The 21,084-nt window shown below is 36.0% G+C and overlaps 2 long non-coding RNA genes across 4 annotated transcripts; both read right to left on the bottom strand.

Annotated features, from left to right (window-relative positions):
• Nucleotides 1-1,033: 1,033 nt before the first annotated feature.
• LOC104883568 (uncharacterized) lies at nt 1,034-5,459 on the bottom strand. The gene is made up of 3 exons (XR_788580.4): nt 2,000-5,459; nt 1,811-1,918; nt 1,034-1,596 (listed from the first exon to the last, which is right to left on the bottom strand). It is a non-coding gene; the product is annotated as an uncharacterized LOC104883568 (long non-coding RNA).
• A 119-nt stretch (nt 5,460-5,578) lies between these two features.
• LOC125494954 (uncharacterized) lies at nt 5,579-20,244 on the bottom strand. 3 transcript variants are annotated; one of them, XR_008968021.1, is made up of 5 exons: nt 19,811-20,244; nt 17,510-17,579; nt 17,197-17,262; nt 16,913-16,977; nt 5,579-6,511 (listed from the first exon to the last, which is right to left on the bottom strand). It is a non-coding gene; the product is annotated as an uncharacterized LOC125494954 (long non-coding RNA). The 3 variants fall into 3 exon arrangements; XR_007271191.2 differs by lacking the exon at nt 5,579-6,511 and adding an exon at nt 7,193-9,185; XR_008968020.1 differs by lacking the exon at nt 5,579-6,511 and having other exon boundaries at nt 16,479-16,977.
• Between the last annotated feature and the right edge of the window lie 840 nt (nt 20,245-21,084).

Below are 21,084 nucleotides of genomic sequence, written 5' to 3'. Positions count from 1 at the left end.
TATTCATACAGGTTTATAATTTGGACGCGAGTCCTAAATTGAATTTTAGGCAGTCCATATTTTAAACGGAGCTCTACCGAATTTTTTGTAGAATTTTGATATTATTTAATTTAATTAGCCACTCGAAATTCAAGGGTGTTATAGCCACCACTTACACAACTAACACAAAAAATCTACCCCACTAGAACCATCATGCGCACAATCACAACCTCAATTATCCAAACCCACCAGAAAAACCCAGAACAATTATGCCAACAACTACAACCACAACCTACCCGAAACACCATGCCCGTTTAAAATCCGTGCATTTATATCGCGCACTTGAGCAGCAACAACAAGTCGTTTTGGTCGACGTCGGTTAATTATTCGATAGAAGGGGGTGAAGCCGCACAGACGAGGGAGGATATTAAGGGGGGTATTCATACCATAAGTCGAGGTGGTTGGTGAGGACATTGACGATGGTGGTGGTGTCAAGGTTTTTGTATTTTTGAGGGATAGGATGATGAGGTTGGGGAGTAAAGGTGGAGGCGAGTTGGCGGAGTAGAGTTTGGAAGGTGGGTTTGAGGGGTGGACGGGGGAAGATAGTGAGGTGTTGGGGATGTGCACAGCAGGAAGGTGTTGGGGACAACGAGGCGGTGAGGATAGTGAGGGAGGTGCGGAGGTTGACGTGTGGTTGTTCATTTTGGTGGAGGGGTGGTGGCCGGTGGGTGGGTGAGTAGGAGGGAGGGTAGGTGGTATGTGGGTTTTTCATGGTCATATGAAAGAGAGAGATAGATGGTCGCTGCTAGGTGTGAAGGGAAAGAGAGAGAATGATGTGAAGAAATAAAAAGAAAAATAAAAAAATATATGTGAATTAGATTGCGCCACATAAGCGAGTTAACCTATTAAACAGGTTATAACAGGTAAAGGATCAATTTGGGAAGACAATTGATATAGTTAGGATTATACTGGAATAATCCTTAGTTGGGATTAATATTGAAAGAGTGCCCATAGTTGGGATTATTGATGTGAATTTTTCCAATATTTAATAACATAACAAATGAAACCATAAATATATATATATAAATGTAACTTCCAAATTAAACAATAAATAATCTAAGAATCTAAGATCGACGTCTAACTCTATTGACTCGTCTAGCTGTCATCAAGCTAGAAGCAATGCTATCACGGAGTGATGTCATATCTCTAGTTGGCAATTCTTGTACACATTGTGGGGGATTAACTTCAATATCTTCAATATCTTCAAGTCCCTCAGGAGGTACGAAATTAAGATCTTTATCGACAAGTCTAAAAGCGGGATCACCAACTTTGTTTCGTCTAATGTAATTGTGCAATGTAAAACATGAGGAAATTATTCTATTTTGGTCTTTGAATGAGTATCTAGGCATTTTGCCTAATATTTTCCATCGAGCTTTAAGAACTCCGAAAGACCTTTCAATGCAACCTCTCAAAAATGAATGAGCACGATTGAAGACTTCTTTTACCCCCCTTGGATTTGCACCACGAAACTCTGATTGATGGTATCTTGTCTTAGGATAAGGTGTCAAGTATCCTTTTCTTTCCGGATACGCTTTATCCCCGACATATAGTATTTACCTATTTGACATTATTAATCAAAGTTATTAAAAAAGAAATGTAAGGAAACCAAATATTTAGGCATGTACTAATAATATATTAAATTATATCACCTTCTAGGGGTTTTGGAAACTTAAGTTTCAAATCACCTATTACATCAAGAAATATACGAGAATCATGTGTTGAACCTTCCCACCCCTCAAACATACGTAAAAAGGAGATCAAAGTCACATACTGCTAAGACATTTGTAGTAGGTATCCCTTTCCTTCCTCTATAACGCATTTGATCTTCTTTCGGAACAATGACTGTTATATGTGTACCATCTATAGCTCCAATGCAATCCTAAACGGAAAAAAAATACATCTATTACACAAGTAACGACCTAAATGCAATAGTGTAAAAGGAAAAACAAATAAAAAGTACCTTGAAAAATGGCATGTATCTAGTATCCGATGCTAATTATTGCGGTATTTATTTGAAATCAGGATCTCTAGGTACAGTTACATCCCTTGACAATCCATCCATTGCACAAAAAACTTCCTTGACTACTCGACTTATTGTTTCGCCGGAATGCTGAAAAAGCTCTTATATTGCTCTATTAGGGGCACCATGAGCAAGAACATACACAAAGATACCCACTTTTTCTACAACTGACATCCTAAATGAATGTCTCAAACCATACCTATTTTCCAATCTGTGCACAATTGAATGAATAAATTTGAATACATTCTAAGGGCATTAAAACATCTAGTTTCATGACCATTGAGTATTTCATCCATCCACATTTCTCCTGTCAAAGATGAGGTCATGCATGGTGCCTTACGTATATGACTTAAGTAATGCATGCTAATATAACCGGTTGTACAAGCTATCATATCCCAAAAGTTGTCATCAGTATCCATATAGTCACTATATAGAAGGAGCATTTTCAATTGCACATTATAATCCATACTTACAAATAAAACCAAAAAGTGTAGCAAGTTAAAGATTACTACTAACATCACTATAATATAACAAGTTAGTTTATACAAAATGTAGATGATATAAACTCATCCAACAAAAAAACCCGATCATTCATATTTAAGTACTCCAAAATATTTTAAGGGGGTCAAGGCCTATATAATTAGCATAACCGAAGGGGATCAAGACCTACATGTCTAACATTCCCATGATACATATATAATGCAGGTAACACGAACTACTTGCCCTATGTATGTCGTGCATAGATAAAATGAGTGTAATCAACTCGTTTTTTGTCATCTGGAAACTCAAGCAAAATAGTCCTTCTTTATGGATCTTCAATGAGAGTACAAGCAAAGTAAACATGAGAATTAGAATCCAAATCAGTCACTGAGCACAACTTAACCATAGCATCAGTCACAAAATATTTTGGAGCACTAATATTCATAGTATTCATCATATTAGCCATAGCAAGCTGAAAGTCTTTGGTTGCAGTATTTCTCTCTGAAATAAGTTGCACCATACCATCAATCTTGTCACAAAGTGCAATACTTACTACAGCCTTCTTAGTACTTTCAAATTTTGCACTTTTGTTGCTTTGACATGAACCACTCTTCATAACCCTTTTCCCTCTACTTTTATCACTAATTTCATTTCGGATGTCTGGGATTAGAAGATGTAGGGCTAGTTTCTCTCCACATTGCATCCCATTCATTTCCCAAATTGGAACACACTTCATCCATGTCATGAATATAACCAGATGATTCGTCAAAAGGAACATTAGTGGGAGGTGGAGAAGGAACATATACTTCATCTTCTCTTGCTACATCATTAACATCAACCACTGGAGTGTACTTTTCAGCTCTTTGGGCACACCCACCAAACACTTGATCCATTCTATATTCTAGCTCGGGTTCTATTCCTTCATCTCGAAAAGTTTCAAATTTCGGATTTTCCTAACCAAAATGAGAAAAAAGATTAATTTTTTTAAACTCCCCTTATCTTATCAAATGCCATATATGTATCACAATTAGAAAAACTAACTTGAATTTTTTAAAGCCCACCACTCATTACTTGCGGCTACCGTTCCTTTTTTATGATCCCATCCTAAACCTATCTCTTTGCCTTTTAATTGTTTTCAGAGTATCACTTTGGGCCTCAACCCGTCTAACTTATTTTTGAGTCGAGATCTATCCTATGGTAAATTAGTATTAATTTCCCATTCATCCACCACTTTTTTCCATAATAGCTTGTGTGAAGTTACTATACCATTTTCCCCTTTACTCCATAGAGTATGTTTGATACAAAGATCAAGAAGCATTAAGATTAATTCTTTTGACCAAGTAATTCTGCCTACATCTCCCCTTTCTTAGTTCTCATTGTTATTTGCTTTTTTTTTATCTCCCTCACCATTTTGGTTTATTTTACGAACCATCTATATAATACATTTTTCAACAATAAAGCTTCAACAACTTGTTCAAGCATAAGAAACAAAATTCATATTAATTACAACACTACCCAGCATACAAAACAATTATATTCAAACCAAAGATTCACGACATATAAAATCTGATCTAATCATGCATAACACTATTTAGCTTATCGACATCAATGTCAAAGATGGGGTTGTGATACTTGCCCCATCAAAGAGACGAAATACACGAACCTTTTTCTCTATGAAGATACAAGAAGATATATGAAGATGAAGTTCCAGAAAATTAGATTGATGAGAAAAAACTAATACAGAATTTTACCTTTCAAATTTTTAGATCTGAAAATAACTTTCAGAATATTTAAAAAAAATAACCAAATTTTTGGGTAAAATATCTTCATAACTAAATTCATAAGAAAATAAAAAGAAAACTAAGAAAAAATCAAGATACAGTAGAATATTAAGCAATTTTTCCAGTAAAAAAAGTATTAAAATTCTACATTCCAATGTAGTTTCATTTAACAAATAATCAAGATCTAAAAATAAATTACTTTGTATATGAAGAAATGAATTATAAACTAACCACCTTTGAGAAACTCTAGTGCAGCGTGTCTTCGGTGGCAAAGTACTCCAAAATTGTAATTGCTAGTTGTAATACAGTAGAATGAAAATGGAAGATGGCAAGTGAAGCGTTAGTGTAACATCCCGTCCAATACAAAGAAGAGTGGAGACTAAAGTAAAAGAAATAGTGCAACTTAGCGGCAGCGGAAATACCACTAAGACGGAGATGCTACTCCAAGAAGTAGAATATGAAACTAAAGATAAGAATAATCCTTCAAAGACAAATATTCAACCTCCGAAATCATATATAAAAAGGGAAATGAGGTCCCATACCCTCATTCCTACAAGTCTCAAAACAACATATGATTTCCAAAAGAAACCTCAAAATAGAGAAAATCCAAACCAAAAGACAACTAGAAATCCGTACTTCAAAACATGTGATAAGACAAGAGGATAGCTACTTAAGACCTACTAAGTAACTAGTCCTAACTCCAGCTTCAAAGTGCTCGTCCACTATGACTAGCACCACTTTCTTGCTCAAAAGGTTAAAACGCACAACCCCGGTCCAAACCGTGACGATCCTAAACAACATCACCATCTACATAATAAATCAACAACTTCCACAATCAGTGGGGAGTAACTAGCAGTTCTCCCAGCTCAAATAGAAACAGATAATGAACTTAAAAGAAATTTGAAACAACATCAAAGAACACATTACCAATATATCTTACTCACAACGAGGTACAAATACTCATAAGCAACCAATATGGAAATCCAATATCACACCAAAACCCGGTCAACCATGCAACAAATGCGGTCAACGAGCTCAAACACAACAGACCATGCCGTCTGTGAGTAAACTCATTGGACCATGCCGCCCAAGGCCTACGTTGATATTCGAGGACCATACCGCCCGTTCCAAATAGCTGAATTCTACAGATCATACCACCCGTAAGAGAACCCATGGACCATATCGCCAAGTTAAGAACCAATTCTAGGACATACCGCCCTTAGGATAATCAAACTCAAGTTCCTAGGACCATGCCGCCCTTAGGATCATCAAACCCAAATTCCTAGAACCATACCGTTCATAGGATCAATTAAACTCAACCAGCACAAGGTATACACGACAAGGTATACTCAAATCCATCTAATCCATCTTTCAAAGGTATACACAATAAGGTATACAAGCACATCGAAACCATCTAACCAAGCAAGGTTCAATCGTGAGGATACACAACCATGCATAAGCCCTCAACACTCTCCAAACTAAATAATCATAGACTACCCAACAAAATTGCGCACATACCCTTAATATAATAACTCAAACCAACCAATCTTACTCAAACATGCTTAACTTACATGCCTAAGACCATCCATTAACAAATATCCATGCTGCAAGCAATATAGAGAATTTAATCAAGGTCACACAACCCAGGGGACAGACCCCTGGTCGCGAGGTACGACGAGTGTCGCGAGCTGCGACTGCTCGTGGCTTGCGAGCTTCGCTCGTACGCCAACCGAAGTTCCAATAATTCTTACGCCTAGCCTCACGCATCCAAACCAACTCAAATTCATGTCAACCACAGTACCAATCACCCTCACATGAGGCTAAAGCTCATCAACAACAACAACTACCCAAAATCCAAAGATAACCAAAGTGAACCAAAGAATCAATCCAACCACAACAATAACAAGGAGACAAACTAATCAACATGACTTAACAAGATGATCATAGTAACAATCCAAGATATGAAACAACACTAACAATCAAGTAACTACATGTAACTTCAATCATACAATCCTCTAAGTTCCACCTAGCATGATACTACATTCTCTAACGCAATTCTAGCATCCTAAGTTCACAATCTATTTTCTTATCGAACTAGAATAACGCTAGTTACCTTTTTCTTGAAGAGAAATGTAGTAGAACGCTTCGAAAGTACTCTAATTGCCTTGTGAAATATCACCACCCTCGTCTCCTACGAACACAAATGCAACGAATGAACTCAACGCGTGCTTGAAAACTGGTGCAAAAATGGCTTGAAAACAAGTAACAATGACTGATGTTTGTGTGAGAAATGTGAATGAAGAACCAAAACTTTTCCTCTCCCTTTTTTCTTGAAATAGGCGTGTGAAATGGAGGTAACAAGGAGGAGTTTTTCTGATTTTATTTTCAGAAAAAGAAGGTGAAGAGACGGTGATCAAAAGGTGTAATAAGAGAGGTAAGTGAAGAGATGACTCTTGGTTAACATAACGTTACAAGAGCTTAATATGGCTGTCCAAAAACCCTTCATATACCATGAATAAAATTAGAAATTCGGACCCTCTAATACACATAATACAATGTACGAAAATACTAGTATAATGTATATTTCAGGCACCAAGTAAAACGTTCAAAATAATATGTATAAGTAAATATTTTATAATTAAAAATTATAATTATTCACGTAATACAAATACGTACTTACCACACTATCACATTTTACACTTCGCACAGACACGAGCACTACATTACCCGTTTAATATAATTAACGCAGATAAGAGCATTGTACACCTACTAAGCAATGCAACACATAAAAACACATTGTAGAAGCATTATAACCTTGTCAAACATAAATGTAGGTGTAAAATTATATATATGTTTATACTTATCGGAAAATATATTAGTAAAATATAATTTTACACTCAAATAATAATAATTAACGCGCGAAAATTTCAGAGAAATTTTGGGGTGTTACAATTAGGAACTTGGAATGGCATTTGATTTTTACTTTTTAGGTTACCATAAGGGTATATTGGTAAACTTATTATTAAACAACCAACAACCAAGGAGAAAAAGCTACTCCAAGTAGCTTTTGGCTTTTGGCTGAAAAGTCGGCTTAAAAGCCAACGAAAAAGCCACAAACCAAACATGTTTTTTGGCTGTTTGACCAAACTAGAAAGCTCATAAAAGCCAAAAGCCAGGCAAAAAGCCATTTACCAAACACCCCCAAAGGGTTTATCCCTCAAACTCAAATCGAGATTATGTCGCATCAACTTTCTACTAATTATTACCTACTTTTTATTCTTCAAACTAACTCCAAACTCATTCAAGTTTTACTCTTTATCCCTCAAACTTTCTCCAGTCTCTCTATTAAAAGTTTAACATATTATTTTATATATTTTTTTTTTTTTTTCTAAAACGTTCGAATATTTATCGACTATTACATCATAAAAATTACAATTTATGTAATTATTTATTTAAGATTTTAAGCTTACTTTGAATTTATATAAATTATGAGACACAAATTGAGTACATTATAAATAACGACATAATTTAAAGGCATGCATAAACATAATTAGTTGCATACATAATTGCTAAAATATAAAAGAAGTACAACCACAAGAAATTGAAAATTACACACGAAATTTAATTAGCGTTTCCTCCAAAACTCGGCCACTTGTGTTCCACCAAACCGTGCTGCATTTGGTGATATTGGGCTCGGTTGCGAATTCGCGTATGATTTTAAAAGTATCTGCTCCGGTTACATAATAATTTTTACTTAGATCAATATGAATTTGTGGACTTTCCCTTTGATTCCTTGCTATTGTATAGTTAACGCTAGTGGTCAATTCGGTATCATCTCTTTCATCCTGAATAACTATATTATGTAATATGATACATGCTTTCATGATATCACCAACTTCCCTTTTTCCATAAAAGTACGGGGTTGCAAACAATCGCAAATCTCTTTTGGAGCACCACAAAAGCTCGTTCTATATCCTTCTGTGCACCTTCTTGATGTTGAGCAAATAGTTTCCTTTTTTTCAGATAACATGTTTGCTGTTTTGACGAAAGCATATAATTCAGGCTAGATGCCATCTATTAGATAGTATCCGATATTGTACGTGCTTCCATTTACCGTGTACTGGATTTCAGGACATTGACCTTCAAGCAACTAACTCATCAAATATCGGGGATGGATCCAAGACATTAATTTCATTGTTAGATCCTACAACACCAAAATATGCGTCTCAAATCCATAAATCATAAGAAGTAATAGATTTTAATATCATCGTTGGTACACCTTGATGACCTCCGGAGTATTGACCTTGCCATGTCATGAGACATTTATTCCATTGCCAATGTATACAATCGATACTACCAAGCATACCAGGGAATTCATGGGATTCCTCGATTTGAAGAAGGCGTCGGGTGTCATCGACTGTTGGCCTTCTCAAGTAATAAGGTTAAAAAACCTCAATCACACACTTACAAAAATTTTTCAAGCATTGTAGCGTCGTACATCCACCAATTCACACGTATTCATCTACGGCACCACCTGCCACTCTATAAGCCAATAACCGAATGGCAACAACATATTTTTGAAGTGGGGGACAAAGATTTCCTACCAATAGCATCAAATCTTTCTTGTAAATATTCGAAATGATTTTCAAGAGCATTGACAATGCGAAAGAATAATTCTTTTCTCATTCGGAACCTTCGGCGAAATTGTTGTGCACTGTACATCGGTTGCTTGAGAAGTAATCATTCCATATGCGCTCATGCCATTCCTCACGCTTTCTTTCTGTGTTTTATTTTCCTTCTTGTTTTAGTAGGGTTTGAAGGTGATGTATCTTCAATCACATGATTTAGGATATCATCTACTCAGCCTGTGAAAATATCAACCCCCCAATATATGAATCATATGTTTGATTATAAAATTCATCAAAGGTGTTGGGAGGTTAAAGTATTACATTATCACTATGTCTTGAGGTTTATAATTTTTCAGAGGATTTGGGAAAAGGTTGCTATGAGAATTTGAGCTCAGAAATCGGTATATATATAGAAGTTGTGAAGGTTAATTATTTAATGCACAATATTTAAATAACTCAATGCATACTACAACAATAATGCACTTATCTTTGGTACAATAATTCAAAACAAAATGCAATGATATTTGATAAAGTTACTGAAAAGATGGATGTGAGGTAACAAGTCATGCATTAATATAGACTTGGAGGTGACAACTCACTGAAGTTGGAATCAATTCACCATTTTTGTCTTGATTATTATTAATAATAATATTACTAATAATTATTATACTTGACGTTAATAGAGAAAATAACTAACTATTATTAATATTAAGAAATAACTAAGTTCATCAAACAAAAACATGCTTAATCGAAATATAGCTACAACATCTTAAAACAACATAAATAAACGTTAATGAGCATAATGACAATTTAACAAGCTGAAAGCAACCTAATTGTCAAAATTCTATCCATATTTTTCTGCAAGTGCTTGCAATCTCTTCTCATGAATCTTTCCTTGCAAAGGAGCAATCCTGCTGACATCAGCATAAAGTAGTTGATTTTTAAGCTCTTGTTCTTTCAAATCTACCAAACGACTTATTGATTGTGCATGTGATTCTTCAATATTCTTTGCAAATGATATGGCTTCACTATGATCACTCTGGATGTTTTTTCACTTCCTCTAGGCAGCTAGTTGTTTCTTTGCAGCTTGTTGACCCATTGGTCGGACCTCCTCAACTTCATCGAAAGCCTCAACATCCTCCCCACTTACTGTGTAGTCTCCCGATTCAGAAATCTTATTCCTTTTTTATGAATCAGTTTTGGCCTTTGTTACGTTTGCTCTTAAGTTTAGCTCTAAACTTATCTGTTTCACACACAATACTCCATACATGATCGTACTGGAACTTGAAATTATAGAGACTTTGGTAAAGTGCACGAGCCTCTGAGAGTTTCAAGACTTCATTAAGCCCACTCTTCTTTTCATACTTGGCATAACACCATGCAACTTTTCAAGTGAATTATTAATTGTCTACCAATGTTGTTTGCAAGGGTTTACTTCTCGTTCAGCTTGATTTGTTTGCCTATTTTCATTGAAGAATGCAAAATTCTTCCCCTAGTAGGCATATGCTCTCTGTGAATTGCCATTTACTTCATCTTTGGTAGTATTACTCCACGCCATACCAAGAAGTGTTTTATCTTATATCGTCCAATTTTAGCCCTTTTTTCTCTCTGGGTTGACTTACTTTGCGAAATGTAGTAGTACGAGCAGCAGTACGAGTAATTGTAGTGACATCAATATCTTCTGCCTTTTTAGTGCCTACATTAAATGGGTTATCGGAGTTGGATCTAGAACTGATAGGTGTAATAGGAGGTTGGTCCATATTAGGACTAGTAGGAGTATATTGATTAATTGGAGTCTGAAAAAATTGGGTAAAAGTTTGCACTTGTGCGTTTCCCATATTATTAGGATTTGGGGTAGAGAAATTTGAAGGGAATTTTTGGGTTGGTTTTGTTGAGCTAAAAAAGTTTGAAATTGGGCATTGTTTTGCAGTAAGCTCATTAGAGAATTCAAATTAAAATTTCGATTCGGATCCACTAAAAAATACGATAGGTTGAATTTGGAAGAATTTGGAGAGAAAGACAAAATTGATAGGAGAATTTGGAAGAATGAAAAAATTATACACACAAATGGCTATTCATAAGTAGTTTCACATAATATTACCGTTGGGAATTTTTTTATTTAAGAACAGTTGTCACATCTTAATTGGGCAAAAATAAATAATATGACAATTAGCTGCATTGAAGTAGGAAAGAAGGATTGTGTGTAGTTGAATGGCTTGTGGGGCCACTCCTATTTGTTGCATTTAATGCAACCAAGTCTGAGAATGAGTTTGGGAAACCAAAACCCATGCCCAGACCCGCTCAACATTTTATTCTAATTACCGTTGGTCTGGAGGCAGACTTAGAAAAATTTGACTTCAAACTCATGCTTCCAGACTAGCGTTATTCTCACTCTTATAAGAAGAAAGAATATTAAGAGTTTAGGCTCCAAAACATTTTCAATGTACAATCATTTTCATGGAAAACAATTTCCAGTTGAAAACACAATTTAAAAATTAGTTTTTCGTTGTTTGGTTCCATGTAAGAAAAATGATGAAAAAAAGGAAAAGGAAAGTAAAGAGGTAATGAGAGCCTCTTAAAAGTTTTAGTTGAAATTGGATATCCGATACGATTTTTTAGTTTTCAATATATCGGATTAGATATCCGAGAATTTTCGGATCAGATACAGATCGGAAATTTTCATTTTCGAATATCCGAACATATCCGAAACATTGGAAATTTTCGGCTTTTTTCGAATAGCAGTTCCGAAATATCCAAGAATTTCCATTTCAAAACCGAATATATGTTGATCTAATCTTATACGAAACTTAATTTATGAGATTTTCGTGGGAAAAATTCCATTTTTTAGTTTCGATCGAATATCCGATTTTTTCAGATCAGATTCGGATCACATTTTTTTGCAATCCATATCAGAAATAGATTTAGATTATCCGAAATGAACACCCCTAGTGAGAGGAGTGTGCAAGAGAGATAAGGGAAAGGAAGGAATAGTTTTCCCGTCATTTTAAAGGAAAAATGATTTTCCATCATTGGAAGAGCAATTTTACTCATAGGAAAAATGGTTTTGCACTCATTTACAAACCAAACAATTTAAATTTGAAAATAGAGGAAAACAACTTTACAAGAAAATGTATTATACCCTATCAAACAGAATCTTAAAGCTGCATTGATATAATTTTTGGTTTTTTTACCATATACCTCCGTCAAATTAAAAATTCACCATATATCCCTAAGTTTTCGTAAACGTTCACTAAATGTCCTTATTCTAACGAACGTTAACTTGTTGTTTGCGTTTTTACAATTTTGTCATTATTATCCCCTGCACCCGATCCCCTAACCCCTAAATCCTACCCCCAACCATAACCCATCACCCCAACCCATACCAGCCCTCAACCCATCCCCCACCCCGCCCCTTCCCTCCACCCGTACAATCCCACATAGTCCTCTACCCCTCCCTCACCCCCTTCAGTCTCCTGCTCACCTCACCTCTACACCTCACCTCCTCCTCCTCGCTTCCACCCCCGCACCCCCCATAGTAGAGGTGATCAATATGGATCCGGCCCGGGCATATTATGGATGGGTTTTGGGCACGAAATTTTCGGCCCCCGGTCGAGTCTTGACCCGATTTTTGGGCAAAACGTTCGGGCCACAGGAAACATAAATATGAAAAAGACTAATTTTTAGTCGAACCCAAAAATGGCCCGAAAAGAACGCATGGTGTGAGTCGCGTTAGTGGGTTTTGGCAAGGGAATTTCGGCCCAAGGCTTTGACCCGAAACGAGTCACTTTTTTTGGCCAAAGCCCAGCCCTGCCGACCTATGATCACCTCTATCCCGCAATCCAATCCCCTGTCCCTCCCCCACCCTTCCATTTCCTTGCTGCATCGTCCCCCCCCCCCTCGATTTCCTGTCGCTACGTCCCCCTCCCTTTGGATTTCCCTCGGATTTCTTGCCACAACATCGTTAAGGTCTGCTTGGTGGTAGATGGATAGGGAAATCGAAGGGGAGAGGTGGGGGACTGGAGAAATCAAAGGGGAGGGGTGGGGGATGGGCAAATCGCAGGGGAGGGTTGCGGGATGCGGAGGTGGCGGGTGGGGGCTGGACTGGGTGGGCTAGTAGGGGAAAAGGGTCGTGGGTTTGGGTTAGGGTTAGAGTTTAGGGGTTAGGAGCAAAAAATAATGGAAAAATTGCAAATAATGCAAATGACAAATTAATGTCTGCTAGAAAAAGGACATTGAACATTTTCGGAAACTCAGGGGTATATGGTGAATGTATGAAACATTGGATGGTATATGGTGAATTTTTCAATTTTTTGGGGGTATATGGTGAAAGAATCGTACTTAGTTGGCTATCTAATTAGCAACCTTGTTTGCTACTCTGTAAATGTGTCTGATACTCTAGTGGTGGGAGGAGAGGAGAGTTTTGATATATGTGATGATGTTTATAATTTGCCATGACGGGACCCACCTTGGACTGCATTGATGCCGAGTAGGTTATCACCTTCAATGTGGAGATTTTGTGCTACCTTCATTGATGGCTAGGAGAATGCCTTGTTGCAAAGTTGTAACTTTGGCAATGTAGACTTGAGTTTACCTAGATTGTAGGCACATACCTTAATGAGAGTGCCATGATGATTACAGATGATGATTCCGCCGCGGAAGAGTTTCAAAGAGAACTATCGAAGTTAAGTTTGTAGAAGGGGGGTTGCGGGGGTGTTTCACATGCTAAAGTCGTATGACCTAATAAATAATAACCTAAGTTCCACTAACTAGTAGTTAAGGAATTCGAGATCGAATCCACATGTAGATAGCTATACTAATATATTTGAACTCTAATATTATACTAACTAAATCAAATGAAAAGGGTTGGTTTACTGAAAATAAATAATCAAATCACAAATACCAAATAAGGGAAAGACTAGGGAACGGTTCACCTTGTATGCAATTCAGGATATCAGGAATGATTGACGAACTGAATGAAATAATCTAACTAGGGCACATGTAATTACACTAGAACATTACCTCCATTAAAGATCACTAAGCCGCTCTCGCATTGTCATAGATCGTTAAACCTACTATTGAGAGCCTATACAAATCCTAGCTCACGGTCTATAACTTTGTATTGCAACAATAATCAACATTGTTGGTCAAACTTGTAGATTAACTTAATTAACTCAATAGCAAATATCAAACAAATAAATGAATTAAATAATCATTCAATCAATCCTTCATATGCATACATAGATTCTTAATCCCTAGAAAATAAACTACTCACACATAATTGGGGGAAAAATAATCACAATTAAATATGGAAGCAACATGGTGGAATAAAAAAGAAGAATTGAAACGAGAATAGTAAGGCATGAGAAACAATACCAATTGTCGAACATCTTGAAATTAATACTCTATTTTAATCTCCAATGGATTTGTAAAGTAGAATAAACTAGGTTTTTTGAAACAAAAAAAGTGCTTAACAAACTAATATTAAAGTAACAGACAGCGCAACACGCGATTCAAAACAGCTAAAAATCACCCCGCTTGGGTTACCAGGGTGGATAATTCCCCCCGACCGGGTGGTTGTCGGGTCATAACTCGTCAAAAAAGTAAAACAACGACCCGCCTGCCTAGACGAGATCCCGGTCGGGTCGGGCTCGCAGCAAATACGAAAACTGCTCATTTTTAAAACTTTATAACTTTCTCGACTCTCATTAAAATTTAGCGTGTGACCAGTTGTTGGAAAGCTCTTGAAGTCTATTTTCCAATCCAACTAAAATCACTCTATTATCAATTTTTTTATCAGAAGTTAAGAGTAAAAGAATGTACAAGAGTTAGTTTTCACATTTCTTATAGTGATGGTTCACTTCATTCTAGTCCAAATTCGTCCCAAAGAGATGCTTTGTGATTCTCATGCAATCTACCTTTTTTTATTCATGTTTGTTTTACTCAAGCTTAGCTAGCCATAGTCTATTTGCATTATATCACCTGAAATTCATCAAAACAAGCTAAAGGAGAGCAGTATAGCAAAACCTAAGTAAATTATGCAAATATGCACCGAAATGCTCTAATATGAACTAGAAATGCAACCTAAATGCACCTAAAATATATGCATAAATATGACACATAAAACTCCCCCAAACTAAACCATTGCCTATCCTCAAGCAATAAGATATAGACATCGAAGAAGAAAGTCACCTACGATATGAGACTACAAACGGGCCAAATACTCAACTGAAACCACGAGAGATATATCCACTACACAAAACAAGCATCGATATCGAACAAAGTCGCATAGCATATCATGTATCACTAGTGGAGAAAACGTCAAGGGTTGCGGTCAAAATAGCCGTAAGGGCTGTCTTTTTGGCCCGCAGTCCTTGGCGTAGCACCCCTTGGGTAAAATGGAAGGGTTGTGGTTTTTGACTGCAACCCTTCACTCGCAAGGGCTGCTGTTTTGACCAAAACCACAACCCTTGATGCGCATAAAGGGATGCAGGTTTGACCAAAATCGCAGCCCTTGTGACCCCAACTTTCTTGTTTTGCATTTTTAAGTCCTAAATGATTCCCGAACTGCTATATATATATATAATACCAATTTTCATTGCAAATTATGTTTTTTATGCAAATATAGAGAATGTTACATTAGTGTAACTTATGGACTAAGCTTGTAGTCTTCAACCAACTATTAATAGGGTCTAAGATCCTAATGCATATAATATGTATGCATTTGCAGCTGAATATGTGACTCTTCATTAAATATGTTACCACAAGATGAACCATGCGGAACCAAATATATATATATATAGAGCAGCTTCGCTCGCGGTGATCTAATTATTGGACTAGCTGAACAAAGGTGATTGATGAGAAAGCTCTTTACATGAGAAATGAGAATGAATCTCAACCACACAATTGGATTAGAGTTACAAGACTTGTTCATTAGAGTTATACCCCCTTAAAAAATTTTGAGCCCAAAATAAAATAATTAATTTTTTTTTCTAATATTCTTTTTTCTTGGAGTTGCATCACTTTTTCATTAGAGTTACATCATTTATTCATAAGAGTTATAGCTCGTAATTTGATTCTCATTTCTCATGTAAGTATGCATTCTCATATGAACTCACTTATACATATGTATATATATATATATATATATATACATACATATATATATACATATATACATATATGTATATATATATATATACATATATACATATATATATATATATATATATATATATATATATATATGTACATATATATATATATATATGTACATATATGTATATATATATACATATATATATATACATATATGTACATATATATATATATATATATATATATATATATATATATATATATATATATATGTATATATGTATATGTATATATGTATATATGTATATATATATATATGTATATATGCATATATATATATGTATATATATGTATATAGATGTATATATATATACATATATACACACATATTGAACTAATTAAATTGCAATATAAGCTATAGCAATAGCATGTTGAACCTATTTCTTGGCAATGGCCAGAACAAAAAGGAATCACATTAGGCGCGAGAGCACATCTAGGTGAAGTAGCACATGTAAGAGAGAACAATACAAGATTTGTTTTAAGAGGAAGTGTACTATGCAACAACTTAAAAGTTCAAGAATCCCGAGTGTCGAGGTCAAATTGTTAAAAATCATTAACTAACTAAATTCACCAATTTTTAGCATGAAGCAAGCAATAACGGCCAAAAATAATTACACAAAACCAGCACCATGATCCCAGAGGGGGCTACAATGCCCATAGTAATTCCTCAAACAATCGTCTTCAACTAAGGGGAAAAGGGGGATAAATAAGGTTCATCCTTGAACAATCAACTTCGGTCAAAAGGGTCCTAATTTCTAAAACATAACTAGAAAAAAAGCAGTATAAAAAAGAGTAAGAATAAGACATACCTTTTCTCATACATACATTGCGAGTCAATATGTAACAATTCTTTCCTCTTCGCTTCATATGTTCCCTCCAAAGATACATAAATCAAAATATCAGATTAACTATCAGCACACAACACAAACAATCCAATTAGATTGTTTTAGACCAAGTCAACAACACACAATCACTAGAGGAGTAGAAAGTTTAAATCTTCATATAATTTCTTGTAATTTGCATAATTCACGCATTAATATCTTGCATTTCATTAGATGGAGACAAAATTCAAGTAATAAAAGTTTCAACTTACCTTCAAGTTATGGAAGCAATCACCAGCTTGAATAGAGATCTTGCTGGGTGTGTAGCTCTCGTCAAGCTTGAAATCGACATAGAGGACAATTAGCGGGGACAAAATTAGTTTCAGGCAAAAGTGAGTAGAAGTCAAAGACAAGGAGAACAACAGAATTAAGGACAATATAATGATTAATGACCCCATTATTTGCAATTTCACTTTCTTCTTAAACCAAATGTTTATGAAACGAGGTTGCGCTCCATCAGATCTTCAAAATAAAGCCATAAAACAGTAAGCCTTCAAAATATAAATAAGGGTTTAGAGAACATACTAGATGATTACCCGCAAATAGGTCATGATACAAGGAATCTTCCCCAAAAAATTCATTACAGAAAAGGTACCTGGAAAGTAACATTTAATTAAGATATCATACAAACAACACAAAAAGAAACACTAATTGTATTGAATCCAATGATGAAAAATGGCACTCTTGTGCATACTAAGAACTGACAGTATCCATCAGCAGCTTGTGCAAGCTCCGAAAAAGAACTTTATAGGGATACTTCTAAGCACTTGCTTCATGTGCATAAAAGATCAAGGTCAATGCCAATCAAATAACACATTCATGCATAAGAAAGAGAGAATGATAGAATCATCATAAAAGGCAAAGCATAATATGATAATTCATGAAAAGTTCTTTGTCCCTTGAAAGAGAATCACAGACGGCAAGAAACAGGGACAATACAATAACATGAAATTCCTTGTACAAGGAGCTAATACATAAACTAGCTCTATTGAATAAATAAATGGTATGCTGCGAACTAAAAAACTCCTTATGACTTAATATTCGCAGATCATAAGAGTAAGAGGCAAAAAAATGAGATCCAATCATAGGTGTAGGGAATAATAATATACACTGCCTCACTCTAACACCAAAGAAGCAATGCAACTACCAACTAATAAACACTTACCTTGCATCATAATTAGAAAGTTCTCTATGTTTTGCATTCGACAACTACCAACTTTTCCCAAGAGATCTTCAACACAGTTTATAGTCCAAAAGTCCACATATACAACTTGTATAATAGCATCCTTTAGCAGGATAGATACATCACATGTCATTGGGAAGAAACAAGAGAAGTCATCCTTTTAATGCAGATACTATTTTTTTTTTTCCAAAAATTGACAGAAAGAACGAGGTGGAACTGTGGAAGGATTGTGACGTGCCTCAAAAGCAAGAGTCCAAAATAATGAAAAAGACAAAAATAACAAAAATGTGCTATGACCTTCAGATGTACACAGCCTTAAATCATTTTCATTTCACCCTACGGCTTTATTCAATCCCATCATTGGTTCTTCTGATTATATAGTAGGAACCTCTGTGTATCATTATGTTTCATGATCTCTCCTCACATAAGATACTAAATACTTCCCACACAAAAAGTGAGTTATTCGACAGGTCCATCCCCTGGGAAATTTGGACTTCTAACCGAAGAAACAAACCATGCTACTATTATTGTATGACAATGAGCTAAACAATCCATACCAAAATGGGACGCACATTGCAAAGAAGTTCCATCCTCAAGTCTCAACCGTACCCTTTTTATGACAAATAATGGATTTACGAGGTTATATTGTTAATTGACCCATCCTAGAAAACAGCAGGAGTTTATAAAGGTTTTGTAAAGTTTAGGTGGAAATTTAGGGAAAAAAACATAAAGGTGGGAGTTTCCAAATAAGTGAAAACTTAAGGTGGTTTTGTGCAAATTAAACAAACGTTTAAAATATTTATTCTATCGCCCAAGGCAAAAATGGAAGAACGGTTCTTCATGGGTTCTTTCCTGGTTGAGAAAAGACTAGTTCCTCCTCTAGCTTCAACGCCGATTAAATCACTGGATGTTGCAATATCAAGCTGCAATTTCTCCAAGGCTTGTATATAAGCACGAAAATGTGAACTTAAAAACTGTAACATTGGCAGAAATACATTATTGTTGAACAAAGAATGACAACCACAATAACATATATACAAAAGACTGTTGTTCTGCATCAATAGCCCATAGAAATAACAAAATGGATGACTTACCCAATATTAAATCGTTTTAATACTAAAAGGTCTAAGAGTGAGGCCAATGGTTGCTGTGTTTAGTGAGCAAGAGGAAAGAGGGTAAAGAAATAATATACAAAAATAGGAGAGATAAACGAAAGGAAGAAAGAGGTAGAAGAATGATTCTTGAAGAAGAACCAAAAAGATGGGGAATGAGGAGAGAGTAGAGAAATAATATACAGAAATTGATGACTGCTAGTAATTATCTAACCATTGTACATGTGCTTTTAACGCAAGAAACTTTGTTTCTTTCGTTTCTTTCTTCCCCATCCCACACTTTCATTCCCCGAGAAAATGTCATCTTTGTTCTCCAAACAGAGCTTGGCATGTCATAAGAGGCTAATATGACTTAAGATCATATTGTCATTGGCAAGAAACAACAGAAGTCATCCTTTTAATGCAGAAACAAGAGAAGAAAAAAGCGATTCCCAATAGTACATTTCGAATTGTAGCCAAAATCATTCGCAAAAAATGACCAGAAAATTGAGACCAAATCAAACAAAAAGGAGGAAGAATGAGAACCCATACTCGAGACAAAAAATTCGCTCAATTCATTGGGTTTGCTGGGTTTGTTTGATTCAATTCGTTCAAAATCATTTGCTCAATTCATTGCCTCAATTTGTTGCTCAATGATTTCACTTGTACTCAACAATTTCACTCGTGTTCTATACAAAAATTCTAGGGTTTCAACGAGGAGAGAGAAGGGAGAGAACAAAGGAGAGAGAGAGAAAAAGGAGAGAGATGAGGGGACGCAAAGCTTGCTGCGGTGCTTTGGTGGTGCAAATGATACGAGGGTGTTAGAGACGGAGTGTTGAGTTCCATTTCCCTATTTACAACCTTGATATTGGTATGTTATCACTCATACTTAACTTTCTTTAATTTCATATTAGTAAATTGGTTTATATGTGTAAATTGGTTTATATGTGCAAATATGTATATATGTATCGTTGAATTAAGATTAGATGTAAAACGCTTTGTTGTTAAAAAACCTATGTATATACATCGTCATCGTCATCGTTAGAGGTGATTGCCATCGCTTCTAGCCTGCGCTCTTCCTCAAACCTGCAATATTTATGAACAGCGGACGAGGGGGGTCCCTCTCTTGCTAGCCTTTTGGCTGCAGATTATGTCAGTCCACATACATCAGATCCACCTGAAATAACGTTGATTGCATTGACATGCGTCGCGGACGCAGGTGGAATACGTTTGGTGGGATTTCTTTCGAAGGATGCTTTTGCTTTGTTGCTCAGCAGATCTTGCAAATGGCCTTTGTTGAGCATAAACGTGACTTCACGACGCAGCGCAATGCACGCTTCCGTCATATGGACATGGTCATGATGGAACTGACACCATTTTGACTGGTCTTTCTGGGCGTCCAGGCAATCACTCTTTCGTGGCCAACTCACGAGCGCTACGATCTTGGTCAACGCGTTTATGACGCCTCCGACATCGATAGAGAATCCATATGACTCAAGGTCGGGATAGGATGGTTGCTCTGTCTTTGGGTCAGTTCCTGCATTGTAAACAACATCAATAAGGTTATGTACCTGACTTGGATGGTTACAAGGATGGATAAGATTTGCGATCGCTGGAACTTTCAGGTGCATGACGCGTAGAGATGGTGTTGAGGATAGCATCATCTTCTTCCAACCGCATCTGCGCCGATGCTCAGGCTTTGACTTCTTCGAACGTCTAGCATGGATACTTCGTCAGGCGGTTGTAGAGCTTCGACCGGAGAATTAATCATTTCCTGAAACATTTCAATGGCAGTTTTAGTGTCAAGGTCTTTAATACTAATCATT

This window comes from Beta vulgaris, chromosome 2 (assembly GCF_026745355.1).
Source record: "Beta vulgaris subsp. vulgaris cultivar EL10 chromosome 2, EL10.2, whole genome shotgun sequence".
NCBI lineage: Eukaryota > Viridiplantae > Streptophyta > Magnoliopsida > Caryophyllales > Amaranthaceae > Beta > Beta vulgaris.
Note: the sequence above shows the minus strand (reverse complement) of the source record. Positions and strands in the feature narration are given on the sequence as shown.